Here is a 17,055-nt window from a genome sequence, read left to right as displayed (position 1 = left end):
AGTGGCCATCTTGTTTTCTTGGTCGAGCCAGAAGGGAGCTTCCCTGTGGAACCAGGTAAGCAGGGCGTCCGAGGGCAGAGGTCCGGGAGCTCGGGGAGTGGGAGGGGGGTTGCTGAATGTATGGAGGGTTGCCAGGTGTCCGGTATTTTTGCCTCCTGTCAGGGAAAAAAAACAGAAAATATCGGACATTTTAGGTGTCCGATATTTTCTGAATTTTTTTACTGGACAGGAGGCGAAAATACCGGACTGTCCAGGTCAATACCGGACACCTGGCAACCCCCTATGCTGATGGGTGAAGTGCTCCTTTTGGCAAAGGTAACGTCTTCACTGAAGTGCTAAATTTGTGCTGCTGGGGTGTTTTAAGTGCAGACAAGCCCTTAGACTGGAATGGTTGAAACCTTGTATCATTGACAGGTCATTCTCAATTTAAAGCTATATTAAAGAGGTGGAAAAAAAATCTCATCCAAAAATCTCATCCAAAGACATACCAGCAACACATAGGGCTTCTTTGCTAGTTCTGTTTACTTGGGACTTTTCTATCATTTTGCCCCAAATGTTTGAAAGAGACACAGCATCTTTTGCAATTCAAAATTCCTTTTTCCAGGAATCTTTCTAATTCCTCCATCTGGTCAGAAAACACCAGGGCAGAAATCCTGGAGTCATTGAAATCAACAATAAAACTCCCATTGTTTTCAATGAGGCTAAGATTTCACTCCCGATCTTCTAAAATGTATAAACCTGGGCCTAACACAGGTTTTATTAATACAGTTCTATGGACAAAAATAAATAAATAAAAGAAACCACCTCCTAGCCTTATACAGTGCTTTTTATCAGCAGATTCAAAGGGATTTACAAAGAAAGTCAGTATCAGGATCTTCATCTTATTGATGTAGAAACTGAGGCACACAGAAGGGACACCAGTTTCCCAAAGTCACCTAGCAGGCCTCTCTGGCAGAGCTAGGAATAGGATCCAATTCAGGTATTGATTCTTATTTCATACTGGGATAAAAAAAGAAGCGACATCATTAATTTAAAGGAGTTAGACTGATGTGAATTAAATTAGAATCAGACCCAAAGAATTTTGCTCCACTCAAAGCACTCTCTAATCTGCAACTTTCAGAAAAATCCTTTTGTCTCCTTAACCAGAATTAGTCTTCTGTTTTCTCTGTCAGTCGTGAACTTTGTTCCACACAGGGATACTGAATTCTTCATCGAAGAGGAGCGAACTAAGTCCAGTACTGTTCTTCATATTCTACCAATCATTAACTCTGCAGATGTCTTTCTGGTATTTTTCTTTTGCGTTAAGCCTCTGGTATGTATGCTGTCTTAAAAGCTTTTCCTATTTGTTGAGAAAATAGAAAGAACTTTATAAATGTTGGTGAGTCTTTCCAAAGGCGCTGTTTGTTTGTGGAAGTGTTCTGAAGAGTGTAACACACTGTACCTTACTCCAAGATAACAGAAGAACTTTTCTACTTGGTGAGAAGTGTAATCCTCCTAAAAGCTACAAGTCAGACAGGGCACTGATAGCTTCCTGAGCACAGAACAGACTTTAGTACATGTCTGGTAGTAAATCAGCAGAATTTAGTTACCAGGGTAAAGAGTTTCACAAATAGGTCTGTCAGATGAATTCTCTCTAGGACATTGGCTAGCCCAGTGATTCTCAGGCTATGGTCCATGAATCTCTGGTGATCTGCTGAGAACTAATTAGTCTCAAGGTGCAGTTTTGGCTCCTTTTTTCCAGCCTCTAAATTGTATTCAAAGGCTGCTAAAACACATTACATTTTCCTAATAGGAAAAATAAGCAAATACCATATGGTAGAGGCTACAGGGATGTTATGTGATAGTCAGTTGGAGGGGAGGTATGTGCTGTTGTGAGGAGGGGAAGAAAGAGATACTTAGTAGCATAAATGGGAGGGGAGAGGATTCCTCAGTTCACTCTGTAAACTTGTCCACACTATAAAAAGGTCTGAAAATCCTAGGCTGGATGTATTTTTCATTGTGCATATCAGCAATACATTGTTATGTGTCTCATAGACATAACTGGCCATTAGAGGGCAGCATGCACCTTGAACACCTATTAACAGAATTAACAGCAAACACATAAGGGCTGAGGAAGAGCTGAGACAATCTAAAAAAAAGGAAAGAAAAATCTCACACCAGAAAAGCCATTCTTAGTTAAGCACCTAAACTCAGAGACTACAGCCGTGCAACACTGCGTATTAGAAATAAAAATGCTGTAATGTCTTATCTTTAGATGAGCCAGCCACTACCCTGCCCCCAGCTCCTTGAGATATAAGGGGGAATTAGATTGCTGGCCAACACCGCTGCTGGTTTAATGGCTGAAAGGAGGCCCTCAGTGAAACAGTCACTCCATAGCTCCCCCTTAGGCTTAGGTAATGAAAACAGAAAGAAATACCCTGGCAGGCAACTTTATTTGTTTTACAAGAAGCAATGAAACCTGATCACACCTCCTGGATATAATCTTCATTGCTTTATGCAATCTAGTTCTGATACTGACAGCTTGGCTGCTAAAGAGGTGTGTCATACTCTGAGTACTGTATTAATAGGCTGCCAAATAAATAAGCAACTGCATTTTCCCATAAAACAGACGAAGATTAGTGCTGCTGCTGTTGCTGGAGTTGGATAAAACTATTGATGGCAGACAGGATTCTGAATGTCAATGGGATACGTTTTCCTTTATTCCATCTCTTCTGATCCATTGACATGCAATCCCACAAGTGAAGCATCTCATGTTATATAGATAGGATACACAGTGTAGTAAAGATTTTGTTCAGCTTGCTAGAAACAGTGTATTTGCCCAACCACATTACCAACTTTTAAGAACTTTTGGAGCATAGGTCAGAGATTTGCAGCATAATGTGATAGAAATGATATCAAGTGACAGAGACACCCAGAAAAATCTTTTAGAGTAAGGGTTAAATCCAGAGGCTGCTCACACACTGAGACAAGAACAAAGTGCACACAACATAACAAGAACATTGGTGGATGTCAGGCAAGGAACCACATGCTGTTACAATCAAGTTCTTGGACAGTAGTGAGCCGTACAATACCAGATGAGTACCATGGTTCCATCCACACAGTGCGAGTGCAACCCAGAATAAAGTAGGTGTGGCTAGCTCGCAGGGTAGCTTCTTCTACAAACAAAACCCCTGATTTGATATAGTCCTAGAGATCCCTCATTCTGATAATGCGTCACTACAAAACAGACTGTAGCAGCACACTACACTGTTTGCCAGAAATGACTTTACCTCCCTACCCCGCAAAACTACCTAAGTGAGATGACAGAACAAATGAAGAGGGCCCCTACCAAGTTAGGGCACAGCTTGGTGAGAGACCAGTGAAGAATGGAAATGAACTCCCTTCTACCCTTGTAGCACACAAACGTGCTGGGCAGACTTACTGCTTGTTCTATCACCAAACTCTGCCTCAGGAAGGTGGAATAATTAAACTTCAGCTGTTCCTGTTCTACCCTCTATAGGTCAGTGGGTTTTTGCCATGGAAGGCATGTCTACACTGCTGTTAAAAACCTGTGGTTGGCCCATACCAGGTGTCTCAAGCTTGCAGAGCTCAGGCTAAGCGGCTGTTTAACTAACTTTGCTTGAAGTTTGGGTTTTGCCTTGGGTCTGGACTATGGGACCCTGTGAGGTGGGAGGCCCCCAGAGCTTAAAATGCAGCCTGAGCCCAAACAACTACACCACAATTAAACAGGCCTGCCAGCCCCAGGCTTCCGAGCCCAATTCAGCTGGCACAGGCCAGTGGCAGGTGTCTAAATACAATACAGACACATCGTTTCTGACTTGAACATAGGCCCATTATTGTGCATGCATCTGGAGAAAACTCATGCTGGATATCTACTTTATACTCCCTTTTGCATAAAATGAGAATTAGACCTATTGCATGTAAGACACATTTTTTAATGAGACACCATGGGTTAAACTCTTGTGAAGATGCATTCTTCTCATAGGGTACGTCTAGACTACCGGGTTTTGTCGACAGAAGTTTTGTCGACAGTATCTGTCGACAAAACTTCTGTCGACAAAGAGCATCCAGACACACTGAGTTCTGTAGACAAAGCAAGCTGCTTTGTCGACAGAACCCTGTAGTCTAGACGCAACCCTACAGGCAATAACACCTTCTGTCGACAGAACTCTGTCGACAGAAGGTGTTATGCCTTGTAAAATGAGGTATACCAGTGTCGACAAAACTGCTGAGTTCTGTCGACGTTATGTCGACAGAACTCAGCGGTAGTGTAGACACTGGTATAGTTTTGTCGACAAAAGTCCACTTTTGTCGACAAAACTCAGTAGTCTAGACACACCCATAGGAACAACAGGAGATAAGACTAGAAGGGACCTTCTGGTTCACTGAGACCAGTTCCCTGCTCGCACGGGCAACTCCATCATTTAATCTTATGAATGGGATTATAAAATCCATATTAAAATTAGGGTGTTTTTTTTTTTATTTTGGGGGGGGTTGGGTTGGGGATTTTTTTTTTTTTTTTTTTTTTTTTTTTTTTGCCTCTGCTGCGCCTGTTCCCAGGGTAGCCATGTTCCTTACAAAGATGGCAAGCTAAGTATCTCCTGAAGGAATCTATTGCCTTCTCTGCTGCCTGTGCCAGGAGATGTGTGATAAACAATTTGATCATTAGAAACAGCAGTTGCTTATCATGTGGTGACCACAAACAAGAACTATTTGGTGACTTGCCTGCCAGAGGCCACAATGGCAGAGCTTATGAATAAACTAGAGAAACTGCCACCAAGTGCCCACAATCATGTTACTTGGTAACAACGGGATAAGGAAGTGTACAAGACAGGTCCTAGAAGCATAAATTCTAATGCATTTTATGTGCAAAATTAGTGCAACAGTAGGGTTGCAATTTTTAAATGCTCAAGCGTAAGGAAAGTTAATGTTTTCATAGCAACCATATGCTTATTTAAAAATCCTATCAAATTTAAGTAGGAAAACCAACAGTGCTGTATACAAATTTAACAGGGTGTTATAAAAATTGATGAAAGAATTTAAGAGCATCCATTCAAGAATGTAGGCAATTATAAACCTGCTCATCATCTCCATTGATCTGAAAAATAAACACGTTATTTTTGTTTCATTGTGCCACATGTAGCCTTTGTGAGTAACTGTGTAATCTTACAAACATTACTACTTTCCTTCCTCCTTTACTCCTCCCCGCCTGCCTTTTTATCCATTCACCCACCTCACTCCTTATGCATTTGTGGTTTTAAGTCCGTTGGGCCCTGGAACTCTCAAAGGGGGTGAATGGGCCATATCTATACCTCCCAGATTCTGGAATGGGCACAGTTTCCAGCATAATTTAGAACAGTCCTAGTGGCTGCTCTAATTTATGCTCATCAGCAGTAGCCACCTATGGTCTCTAGCACAATCTCAGACCATCTAGAATATAGTTCACTTTAGCCAGACAACTTCATTCCTCCCCCAACTCAACTTTTCCTAGACCCCAAACCACATGCTCCTACACTTGGGATACAACAGTGGGTGACATAGGGCTGTTCCATCAGCTTTAGACTACAGACTCCTCCTTTTGGTAGGCTATTACCTGAAGAAGACATACACCAGCTTTACGGGCAGTACATGCCAACAGCGTTGTTATACAAGGGATTCAGGGAACCCCAGAATCAGGGTCCTTGTCTTTTAACTGTATGGCGAGGCACCTAGAGCTTTTCTGGCAGTGTTAAAATAAGTGATAACAATTACTTTAAAATTTCATCTCTAACGTTGCCTCAGACTAGATTTTCCTTTGATTTTCTCTATTCTAGAGGTTTGGTTTGTTTATAAAAAGGTGGCTCCCAAGTATCAACAGCTCCATGGCCCTCTGAAAGGAGCCAGAGTGTGCTCCTATCCACACCCAGCCAACTCTGCCATTAGGGCCACTTCCATAGTTGCTAAGCAGCAACTAGCAGCTGTGTCTTGTCATTGTCCTCCCCTATCTTTGCTCCTACTACCCGCTGCTCCTCTGGCCAGTGCAGTTCAACAAGGAAAACTGATGAAGAGGAGAGCAGAGCCTGTGTTGATCAGTAACCTGGGAAGCGGAGAAGAAAAATGTGCTGCTACTACCGCTGGCCCTACTAAATCTGTGGTGAAGTTGGTCCATTGACAACAAGGAAGATTAATTGGCCCTCTACTGCCTCTGACTACACCCAAGCTTGAGGAGATAGAAGAGGCCCCTAAAGAAGAGGCCCCTACTCTTTAGGCCCTGCACGGAGATCTGGGAAGCAGAAAGGACTGGGATAGAAGTCTTTGGGAATTATGGGTGCTCAGTAAAACCACTTATTTTAAGTGGCTGTATATAGCTGGAGATACTGAGTGTTAGGCACCTAAGTTTGAATGTTTTCCCCAAACTGACAGGGGTAGGTTCAGATCTTTGCTCTCCCCACAAGTAATCCCTATGGAGGGTAGATTCTCCTCATTTCCCCCCCCCCCCCCCCCATTTCCTACCTCAGAAGGGATTCGATAGAGGAGTTGCATCTTTGAAGCTGCAAGTGAATGCAGGCAGACAAGTGAGGCCAGGCAGGACCCCACCCCCAGAGAACCCCTGCTGACAATTTTCTGACACTTTCTTTAACCTGGATGTCACCTGGAAGATTGTACTGTCTCTGGTTCACACAGAGCTTAAATCTATGCTGTGGAGTGCACAAGATGAAAAAGAGCAGAGAGAAGGACAGACTCTTGGAGCATAAATGGAAGAGCAAGTTGATTTAGACAGAGAAGTGGAAGGGAAGCAGCATTGCCAACTCTTGTGAGTACTGTGCTCTTTGCTGGGTTTTTAAAAATTTCCGATCCTGTAGTCTTATGGTTATGCAACAATCTTAGTTTTAATTTTTATAAAAAGATGTTTCTATCACTAATGATTATATAGAAATGCTTGAAACCATAAACCATAAATATCAGAAGACAAATAAAAATAATCCCCTAATTTATTATTTTTTAAATCCTATGATTTTAAGATAATCTCATGATTTTTGAAAGCTTGGGGTTGACCATATTGAGGAAGGGCTGAAGAAAGAATTAAAAAGTCAAACCAAACAAGATGTGCCTACCTTCCTCTCCGCCATTTTACTTATCTCTTCTTTCTCCATTCTTGGTCTGTCTTGTCTATACAGATTGAAAGCTCTTTGAGACAGGGACTTAGTTCATCGTTGGGTTTGTTCAGTGTCCAACATGTTTTCAGCTGTAATATAAACAATAATAAAAATAATAAATACTAGGGGGCGGATCCCTCTGGTCACTGCGCTCATCAACCCTCCTCTCGCCCTGAAGCCGCCCCAGCCTCAGCCCTGCCCCCTCCCTCAGCTCTTTGCCCCCCCCAGCCAGCCCTGGCTTTTTGCTCCTGCAGCTGGCCCTGGCATTTTGTCTCTCTGGCCACTGGGGAGGGCCCGGGGCTGAGGTCCTCTCCCTGCTGGTGGGCAGGGCCAGGCCATCCCTGGCTCTCTCCCCAGCAGAAGAAGTGTGTGAGGGGACTGGGGTGTGGGAAGGGGGGAGGGCACACACCTCCAGGAGGGGGGAGAGGGTGTGTGAGGGGCTGGGGTGCGGGAAGGGGGTAGGGGAGAGTGCACAGCTCCCGCCCCCCCCCAGGAGGAGGGAGGCTGCCCTGTTTCCACCCAGGACCCAGCCCCCTGCCACAGCTTCTCCACTGGCACCCCCTGTCTCCCCTCCACGGTGCTCATCGCCACCCCCCCACACTGCGGGCCTTTCCATTGCCCCTCTCCTGAGGGCTCTGTTGCCAGTGCAGCTTGACCCCCAGTCCGAGCCTCCCCCCCCCCGCCCATGGACCTTGCTGATGCTGATGCTCCCCCCACAAGCTTTCCATGCAATCCTGGTCCTCCCTCTCCCAACCACAAGTCCAGCAGCAGCAACTTACCTTCAGTGCTGCTGCTCAGGAGCCACAGGTTGCTGAACCCTGCAGGGTTAGCTGCGGGGAGGAGGGGAAGGGGGGCTGTGGGACTCAGAGTGATGTGATTACATCACTCTGTTGTCCCACAGGAAAAGTTTTTTTAATACATATAGAGAGAAAATTCATTAAAGAAGCCCTAATTTATCCCACCTCTAAAATGGGCATAATGCTGTTGTGAGAACGGAATGTTCAATGTTGTATTTGCAAAACATTTTGCAGAGGAACATTTTTGTCTGAAGTGATATTACAAGTTTGCAAACCTGGACCAGGGCTCTCAAGAAGAAAGGGGCTTTGTCCGTGCAATTATAACACAACAATTCCAGTAAGAACAAGTGCATTGTATGCAACAGCACATTTCTGTGCTTTCCCCACACATACAATACGATGTTCATCTACACATATTGCAACTCAATATGATGATAAATTTCTTCTCGGATAATGTAATCCATAGCACAAATCAAGATTAATTGACACCCCTCTGTCCACCACAGCTGCACACATGGTCAGTACCGCACAAATGGGGGCTGTCTGCAAATCGCTAAGTTGCAAAGAGCAGACCTTGGATTACTGTGGTCTACAGTAATATATCACTTTCCATAAAAAGAAAAGAACATTGTGCTCCCTCGCTCTCTTTCCCACCATCATTTCATCCCAGCTAATCAGGTTGCCACAGCAAACTCTCTCATCTCCCAACACTTGCATTGCAGCATGACTATTTTTTAATCCTGGAGGAGTTCTACTGCACAGTCCTAAAGTAACACTAAAAGGAGAGAAGAGAGAAAAAGACTTTAACAAAACCCCAGGAGGAAAACTAGTAAGAGTCTAATGGCCATTCTTTACTAATGACTTCAAACTACTCTCCGGGAGTAGAGACAGAGGCAGGAGCAGCAATATAAAAGAAAAACCCAGCTCTATTACACCATTCCTCTTTCCCTGAGTTCTCAGCATTATCTAGAATTCCACCTTCTATCCTCCTTCCCTAAGTCTCATTGTACATTTTTAAATATTCAGTGTTAGTGAAAGCCCATTTTCAGTTATATTAATAATTTAGGTTGTATGCAAAACCTAGCTTTCAGTACAAAGTCCAAATAGATACCTGGGCTAGGTCTACACTGCAAAGGTAAGATGGAAAAAGAAACGCAATTTGCGGTACGTAAATTGCATATCTTTTTCCACTTTACTGTCAAAAGAGGCTTTTCCAAAATTTGGAGCATCTATACGGCACCACATTTCAGGGGAAAGTGCTCTTTTTAATACATCCCTTATTCCTTGTAAAATGAGGTTTACAGGGATGGCAAAAAAGAGTGCCCACTTTTTCAAAAAAAATTCCGAAAAGAGGATGTGCTCCTTTGATGCGGCATTGCTTTTCTGGGATCCTGGAAAAGCTGTGAAGTCTAGACATAGCCTTACATTGCCTTCATCGCTGTAATAACTGTAATAACATTCTTCATGACATCGCTATGACATTGGGAGGTATCATACTCATCGCATAAATGGAAAATTGAAGGACAGAGAGACTAAGGATATGTCTGCACTAGCCACCCTAGTTCAAACTAGGGTGGCTAATGTAGTCATTCGAACTTGCCAATGAAGCCCGGGATTAAAATATCCCGGGCTTTATTTGCATGTTCCCGGGTGCCGCCATTTTTAAATGCCCCATAGTTCGGACTCCCTGCCCGCGGCTACACGTGGCACGGGCTGGGTAGTTCGAACTAAAGCCCATAATTCGGACTACCGTTACTCCTCATTGCAGGAGGAGTAACAGTAGTCCAAATTAGGGGCTTTAGTTCGAACTACCCATCCCGTACCGTGTGTAGCCGCGGGCAGGGAGTCCGAACTACAGGGCATTTAAAAATGGCGGTGCCCAGAACAGGCAAATAAAGCCCGGGATATTTTAATCCTGGGCTTCATTTGCAAGTTCGAATGACTACATTAGCCACCCTAGTTCGAACTAAGGTGGATAGTGTAGACATACCCTAAGAGTGTGTCTAGACTACAGGGTTTTGTCGACAATAGTGGGCTTTTGTCGACAAAACTATACCTGCGTCTACACTACCACCTCGTTCTGTCGACAGTAAGTTGACAGAATGCGGCAGTTTTGTCAATGGCGGTAGACCTCATTCTACGAGGAATAACACCTTTTTTCGATGGTACTCTGTTGAAAAAAGGCACTATTGCATGCAAACTGTGCTTTTTCGAAAGAGAGTGTCTAAACCCTCTTTCAAAAAAGCGGCTTGCTTTGTCGACAGTACTGGTTGTAGTTTAGACGCTCTTTTTCAACAGAGGCTTTGTCGACAGGCGTGCAGTCTAGACATACCCTAAGTGACTTGCTCATGGTCACACAGTGAAGTTTTATGGCTGAGCCAGGAAATGTACCTTGGTCTCCTGAACACTAGTCTAAAGCTGTATCCATTAAACTATTTTTCCTTATTCTCATCTTGTATTTTTTCTAAGTACTGATTCCTGGTAGTTGTAGTGCAACTATACACTGTACTTTATACTAACATGCCTGCCCTAAAAGGCTTGTATGTCAGAAGTCAAAACACAGACATATTACAACTAGGGAAATGGATCTGTCTACTCTTGAACTTGGGGGTGAATTAAGATCCAGGACCAAACCTGGTGGCGCAGACCATCTCCAGTTACAGAAGACAACCAAAGAATTGATATTATTCTGATCAGATGGACTGCCCTTCCTACATATCTCATCATATTCAAAACATATTTCTGAGCAAGATAGATTAGGGTTGTTAAATTTTGATTAATCAGCTAATCGAGTAGTCAATGGAATTTCCATTGACTACTCAATTAGTCGATAAGGGTGGCTGCTCGCTATCCCACTGCGCCTCTGTCTTTGAAATGTACAAGAGCTGCCTGTGGGTCTTATACATTTCAAAGGAAGAAGCGCAGCTGGGAACCTGCGCAAGTGGGGACTGAAGCAGTCCGCACCAACATGGCATCCCGACTGCTGCACCTCTCACTTTGAAATGTACAAGAGTTGTGGGCTCCTGAACCCTTCAAAGGGAGAGGTGCAGCAGTCAGGACCCTGAGTGAGTGGGGATTGCTTCGGTCCCCACTTGCACCGTTTCCCCTGCTGTGCCTCTGCTTCCCCTGTTTCCCCCCCGGAAACGGTGCTGGTGGGAACTGGCTTTTAAGCCTGCGCCTCCCCAGCACCGGCTCCTCCTCCCCACTCGGGACGGCCCATGCGTATAGGCCGACTAGGCCGTTGCCTAGGGCACCGCGTTAAACGAGTGCCCAATGATGACATCACGCCATTGAGGGCTGTGGAGGCGGGGGCGCCGACCGCTCATTGCACCCTGGAAAGCTCACCTCAGGCCGCCCCGATACAGAGGCAGCAAGGGGGCAGGAAGCGACTGGGCTTATCAGGTAATCGACAATTCACTTAGATCCCTAAGGGTATGTCTACACTACCCCGCTAGTGCGAACTAGCGGGGTAATGTATGCATACCGAACGTGCAAATGAAGCCCGGGATTTGAATTTCCCGGGCTTTATTTGCATAAGCCAGCCGGCGCCATTTTTAAATGCCGGCTTGTTCGAACCCCGTGCCGCGCGGCTACACGCGGCACGGGCTAGATAGTTTGGACTAGCAAGCCATTCCGAACTATCTGTACACCTCGGCACGGGGTTCGAACAAGCTGGCATTTAAAAATGGCGCCGGCCGGCTTATGCAAATAAAGCCCGGGAAATTCAAATCCCGGGCTTCATTTGCACGTTCGGTATGCATACATTACCCCGCTAGTTCGCACTAGCGGGGTAGTGTAGACATACCCTAAGATAGACAAGATCAAGAAAGACAACTTTGTGGAGTGAATCATATAGTAGTCATGGTGCATTACAGAAAAGGTTTTCCTGCGCCTACATGTTTTCTGTTTAAATCTCTGTTTGGCTTGATATGCGCACGCACAGGGGCACGCACACAACACCCCCCTTTCCCCCATCTGTTGTCTCACATTCTTCAAAGTTATTTTGGTTTCTGAATTCAGAATATAATGTGCCATCTCTCTGCTGTGCAGTGAAAAGAGAATTTTCCTGGCAACACTACTCTTGTGTCACTCACGACATCTGACCAAGGCACTTTCAGACCAAATTTCCAAATATACTAAGCACTCTCAGCACTCTCCATGGATACATCCCCGGAGAAATTCTACATGCAGCAGATCTGATAAAAAAATAGCATGTTAGCTTTAACTCTCAAAGTACTTTTTCCTCCAGGTTACATGCACACACACACAAATGCCAGAAGTGTCACAACTGTCCTGTCTCTTCGGAACCCGTAACTGCAGAGAGGCGGGAATTTATAGCACTAGGTTTCACAGAGTGTAACTCTGAGTCTCAAGGATCAAAGGTTATGACATTTTTATGGTCTTTCTCCCCTCTCTCACATGAATATGAAGCAACTGTAAGAAACAAACATCTGGTTTCACTTTTCTTTTCTTCACCACTGTTCCCACATGACAAAACCTTAAAACTTGCCAGTGTTCTGGTCCCTGACAAAATGAAGTATTTGTGCCAGCACCCAACCAGGAGCCAAACTCTTTCTAGATCATCACTGTGAACGCACGCTGCACTGGAAACAAAAATACTCCCATCCTCACTAGAATGGAGGAGCATCCAGACTTTGTCGAGCCAACAGCTGCATTGGCAGTTTGCCAGGCAGAAGACCGATTCCTTCTTTTAATTTCTATTGAATAGAACCTACTGCAACATTGAGGAAGTGTGATCTGCAAAGATCCCAGAGAGGACGATGTTCCTTCTCCAGCTGAATGGCCTAACTGTCTTTACATCCTGTGACCTGTCCTCTGCATGGACTCTATCTGCAGACCACACTGTAGCACTCCCAGGGGGAGGAGAAGTAGCCACATTTGGTGTAGCATTAGAAAAACAAACTAATAAATACAGAGTGGGTGGAGTCCACCCCTCCTTACCTTTGATTTATGTTTAACATTGTCACAATGGGAAGGAATTCTATGTAGCAACATGACATGCTTTTCTCATTTCAGAAAATTGTCCCCCCCCCCCAGATTTGTGGTCTGGATTCCCTTCTGAGAGCTGCTCTGTGCAGGAGAGGAGGGAACCCATAAGGCAACCAGTGAGAGCGCCCTGGTTCTGGCAGCATATCTGCACTAGCCTTCACCCCATCTTACATTAGAACAACCTAGGAGCTTCCGTAACATATGCCAATTGGTAATGCTCCCCAAGGATCCATAAACTAGCTGGAGGAACACAATTGTGCTCTGACCCTGCCACCACTTCACTGGAGCCCATGGCGAAGTTTGGATCTCTGTTTGGATTTCAATTTCCTCAAAGCTCAGTGGTGTCTGCAAGCAGAACGTTAGTTCAGGCCAAGTCTATTCAAAGTGAACTGTGATCCAGTATAAAACCTGAACGCCACTTAAGTTTTCCTCATAGGACAGCAATACTTAGCCGTGCAGCAGAGTTAGGCCAAGAAACTCAGGAGACTGGAGACTCTAAGACTGATCTGTTCAAACTGATCATGTTCTTGTTTCCCACACATAAGAAACTGATATAGTGACATGGTAGAATTTGTTTCCACGTGAATATCTTAGGGTGTGTCTAGACTACAGAGTTTTGTCGACAAAAGTGGACTTTTGTCGACAAAACTATACCTGCGTCTACACTACCGCTGAGTTCTGTCGACATAACGTCGACAGAACTCAGCAGTTTTGTCGACGCTGGTAAACCTCATTTTACGAGGCATAACGCCTTTTGTCGACAGAGTTCTGTCGACAGAAGGTGTTATTGCATGTAGGATTGTGTCTAGACTACAGGGTTTTGTCAACAAAGCAGCTTGCTTTGTCGACAGAACTGAATGTAGTCTAGACGCTCTATGTCGACAGAAGTTCTGTCGACAGTATCTGTCGACAAAACTTCTGTTGACAAAACCCTGTAGTCTAGACGTACCCTTATTCATCAGGTTGAAGACAAACCTGGAGTATGGGAAAGTATCTCTCTCTGATCCAAAGGAAACACAGATATACATATGATAGTCACATGAGACTGCTAAAGAGTCAGTATGCTGAGGGGCAGGGAAAGAGGCAGTTTAGCAGTCCCAGATGGTTTTGCAAAATGTGTTTTCTTGCTTATTCAGAGTTTGATATAGAATAATAATTTTGTATCACTGTTTTAAAATCAATAGACATTTCTGAAAAACCCAAAGAAGTACCCATGATGGACACCATGGGTATGTCTAGACTACATGGTTTTGTCGCCAGAGCCATGTAGATTAGTTTACTAGACATACCCAAATGAAGCGGTGATTTAAATAATCACCACTTCATTTAAATTAAAATGGCTGCCGCGCTGTGCTGATCAACTATTTGTTGGCTCAGCGCGCTAGTCTGGATGCTCCGTGGTCGACATCAAAGGCATTTGTCGACCGCCCCGGTAACCCTCATCCCACGAGGCATAACGGGGCAGTCGATAAATGCCTTTGATGTGGACTGCGGATCGTCCAGACTAGCGTGCTGAGCCGACAAACAGCTGATCGGCTCAGCACGGCAGCCATTTTAATTTAAATGAAGCGGCGATTATTTTAATTGCTGCTTCATTTGATTATGTCTAGTAAATGAATCTACATGGCTCTGGCGACAGAGCCATGTAGTCTAGACATACTCCCAAATCCTCCAATACAGAGCGGTGGCTGTTTGTTTCCCTATAATGACCAATCATCAATATCCCCTTTTATGTTCAAATCCTTTGAGCAGACAAGGTGTCCTCTACTGATGCTACAACAGGAGTGGGTGACAAACTTTTAGGTAAGATATGCAAAGTGAATTCCCCTCACTCGGAAAGTTTACTGTCCAAAACTATTGAAAAGAAGCAGTGAGAAGTTAGGCCCCTGCTAGATCCATCACACTCCTACGCCCCATGCTCTTCATTTCTCCTCAAACTGCTGAAAGAGAAATATATATCACTCAAGCCTAGCATGAAGCTGCTGGTAGATAATACATTTGCACGTTTCTTTTCATTTAGAATACTCTGCACAGCTTTCTAGTAACTTTGGATTTAGGCAACTTTATCACAGTGAATAAGCACTTACCCAGGAAGAAGACATTAAAATAGTAGTGCAATTCTAATGTGACAAAGGCAAAATAAGATCTAATGACTGGAAATTACAGTAAAAAAAAATTCATATAAAAAATTAGACAAGTAAACAATAAAGATTATGGACCACTTAATTGGGCCCTGGTAAATTCATCATCACTTGGAGTCTAAATTAAGTATGAATGGCTTTCTAAAAGATATGCTCTAGTTCAATCATGAGTGCTTGGGACTTGATAGTTAGAGTCCTGCGCAGATACAAAATTTGTATCTGCGTCTGCATCCGAATCCACAAAAATGAGCCAGGGGATGTGGATACCAGAGCGGATATCTGATTTTCAGGGCTCTATTGATAGCATTCTCTTACATAGTACAAAAGAATAATTATAGAGTGAAAATCTATGGTCAAGAGGTCAGAAGAGCTTTTCAATTTGGTCCTGTCTGGCCTTAAAAAAATCTATGAATCTATTAATACAAATGCAAGTTGCCATAGCGATGAATAATTAGCGGGGCTTTTTTTCTGGGTTTAGAAAAAAAAGAGCTAATAGAATGTTCAGTGTTTGAGAATACCCTATCAAGGGCTAACAACTTGAAATGACTGCATTATGTGGTATATCAGTGAAGAAATGTTGAATACTCTCAGCTCCTATTAATGCCTCAGGGATTTGAGGGTCCTCAAGAGAGACGCTGAACACATTACAGGACTGAATCAAAATAGAGGAATAATACACTGAACATTAGAAACAAATACAAAAAATTTGGGTCCATAGTCAATGAAATTATCCTCTGAGAGACTCATAGACTCATAGACTTTAAGGTCAGAAGGGACCATTATGATCATCTAGTCTGACCCCCTGCACAGTGCAGGCCACAAAATCTCACCCACCCCTCCTAGAATAATCCTCTCACCTATATCTCACATATTGAAGCCTTCAAATACTTTGAAGACCTCAAGATGCGGAGAATCCTCTAGCTGTGATCTATACCCCATGCTACAGAGGAAGGCGAAAAACCTCCAGGGCCTCTGCCAATCTACCCTGGAGGAAAATTCCTTCCCGACCCCAAATATGGCGATCAGCTAAACCCTGAGCATGTGGGCAAGACTCATCAGCCGGACACCCAGAAAGTTCTCTATAGTAACTCCTATCATCCCTCCATTGACCTATTTCCCACTGATAATGAATGGTCAATTAGTTACCAAGATCATGTTATCACATCAAACCATCCCCTTCATAAACCCATCTAGTTTAATCTTGAAACCAGATAGATCTTTTGCCCCCACTACTTCCCTTGGAAGGCCGTTCCAGAACTTCACTCCTCTAATGGTTAGAAACCTTCGTCTAATCTCAAGTCTAAACCTCCTACTAGCCAGCTTATATCCATTTGTTCTTGTGTCCACATTGGTATTAAACTTAAATAATTCCTCTCCCTCCCTGGTATTTATCCCTCTAATGTATTTAAAAAGTGCAATCATGTCCCCCCTCAGCCTTCTTTTGGTTAAAGTAAACAAGCCAAGCTCCTTGAGTCTCCTTTCATAAGACAGGTTTTCCATTCCTCGGATCATCCTAGTGGCCCTTCTTTGTACCTGTTCCAGTTTGAATTCATCCTTCTTAAACATGGGAGACCAGAACTGCACACAGTATTCCAAATGGGGTCTCACCAATGCCTTGTATAATGGCACTAACACCTCCTTATCCCTACTGGAAATACCTCGCCTAATACATCCCAAGATCGTATTAGCCTTTTTCACGGCCATGTCACAATGACGGCTCATAGTCATTCTATAATCAACCAGGACTCCGAGGTCCTTCTCCTCCTCCGTTACTTCCAACTGATGTGTCCCCAGCTTATAACTAAAATTCTTGTTATTAATCCCTAAATGCATAACCTTACACTTCTCGCTATTAAATTTCATTCTATTGCTATCACTCCAATTTACAAGATCATCCAGATCTTCCTGTATGATATCCCGATCCTTTTCTGAATTGGCAATAGCTCCCAACTTTGTGTCATCTGCAAATTT

The 17,055-nt window shown here is 43.9% G+C and overlaps 1 long non-coding RNA gene across 1 annotated transcript in view; it reads right to left on the bottom strand.

Annotated features, from left to right (window-relative positions):
- LOC106733043 (uncharacterized) overlaps nucleotides 1-17,055 on the bottom strand; it is a 145,238-nt gene that overhangs the window by 77,651 nt on the left and 50,532 nt on the right. The window contains exons 2-3 of the long non-coding RNA XR_012901665.2: nucleotides 7,916-7,966; nucleotides 7,095-7,225 (exon numbers count right to left, since the gene is read on the bottom strand). This is a non-coding gene — a long non-coding RNA (uncharacterized LOC106733043). The remainder of the gene's footprint in view (nucleotides 1-7,094; nucleotides 7,226-7,915; nucleotides 7,967-17,055) is intronic.

The sequence above is a fragment of the Pelodiscus sinensis genome, chromosome 2 (genome assembly GCF_052426305.1).
Source record: "Pelodiscus sinensis isolate ZL-2025 chromosome 2, ASM5242630v1, whole genome shotgun sequence".
Taxonomy (NCBI): domain Eukaryota; kingdom Metazoa; phylum Chordata; order Testudines; family Trionychidae; genus Pelodiscus; species Pelodiscus sinensis.
This window is presented reverse-complemented; position numbering and strand designations above follow the sequence as displayed.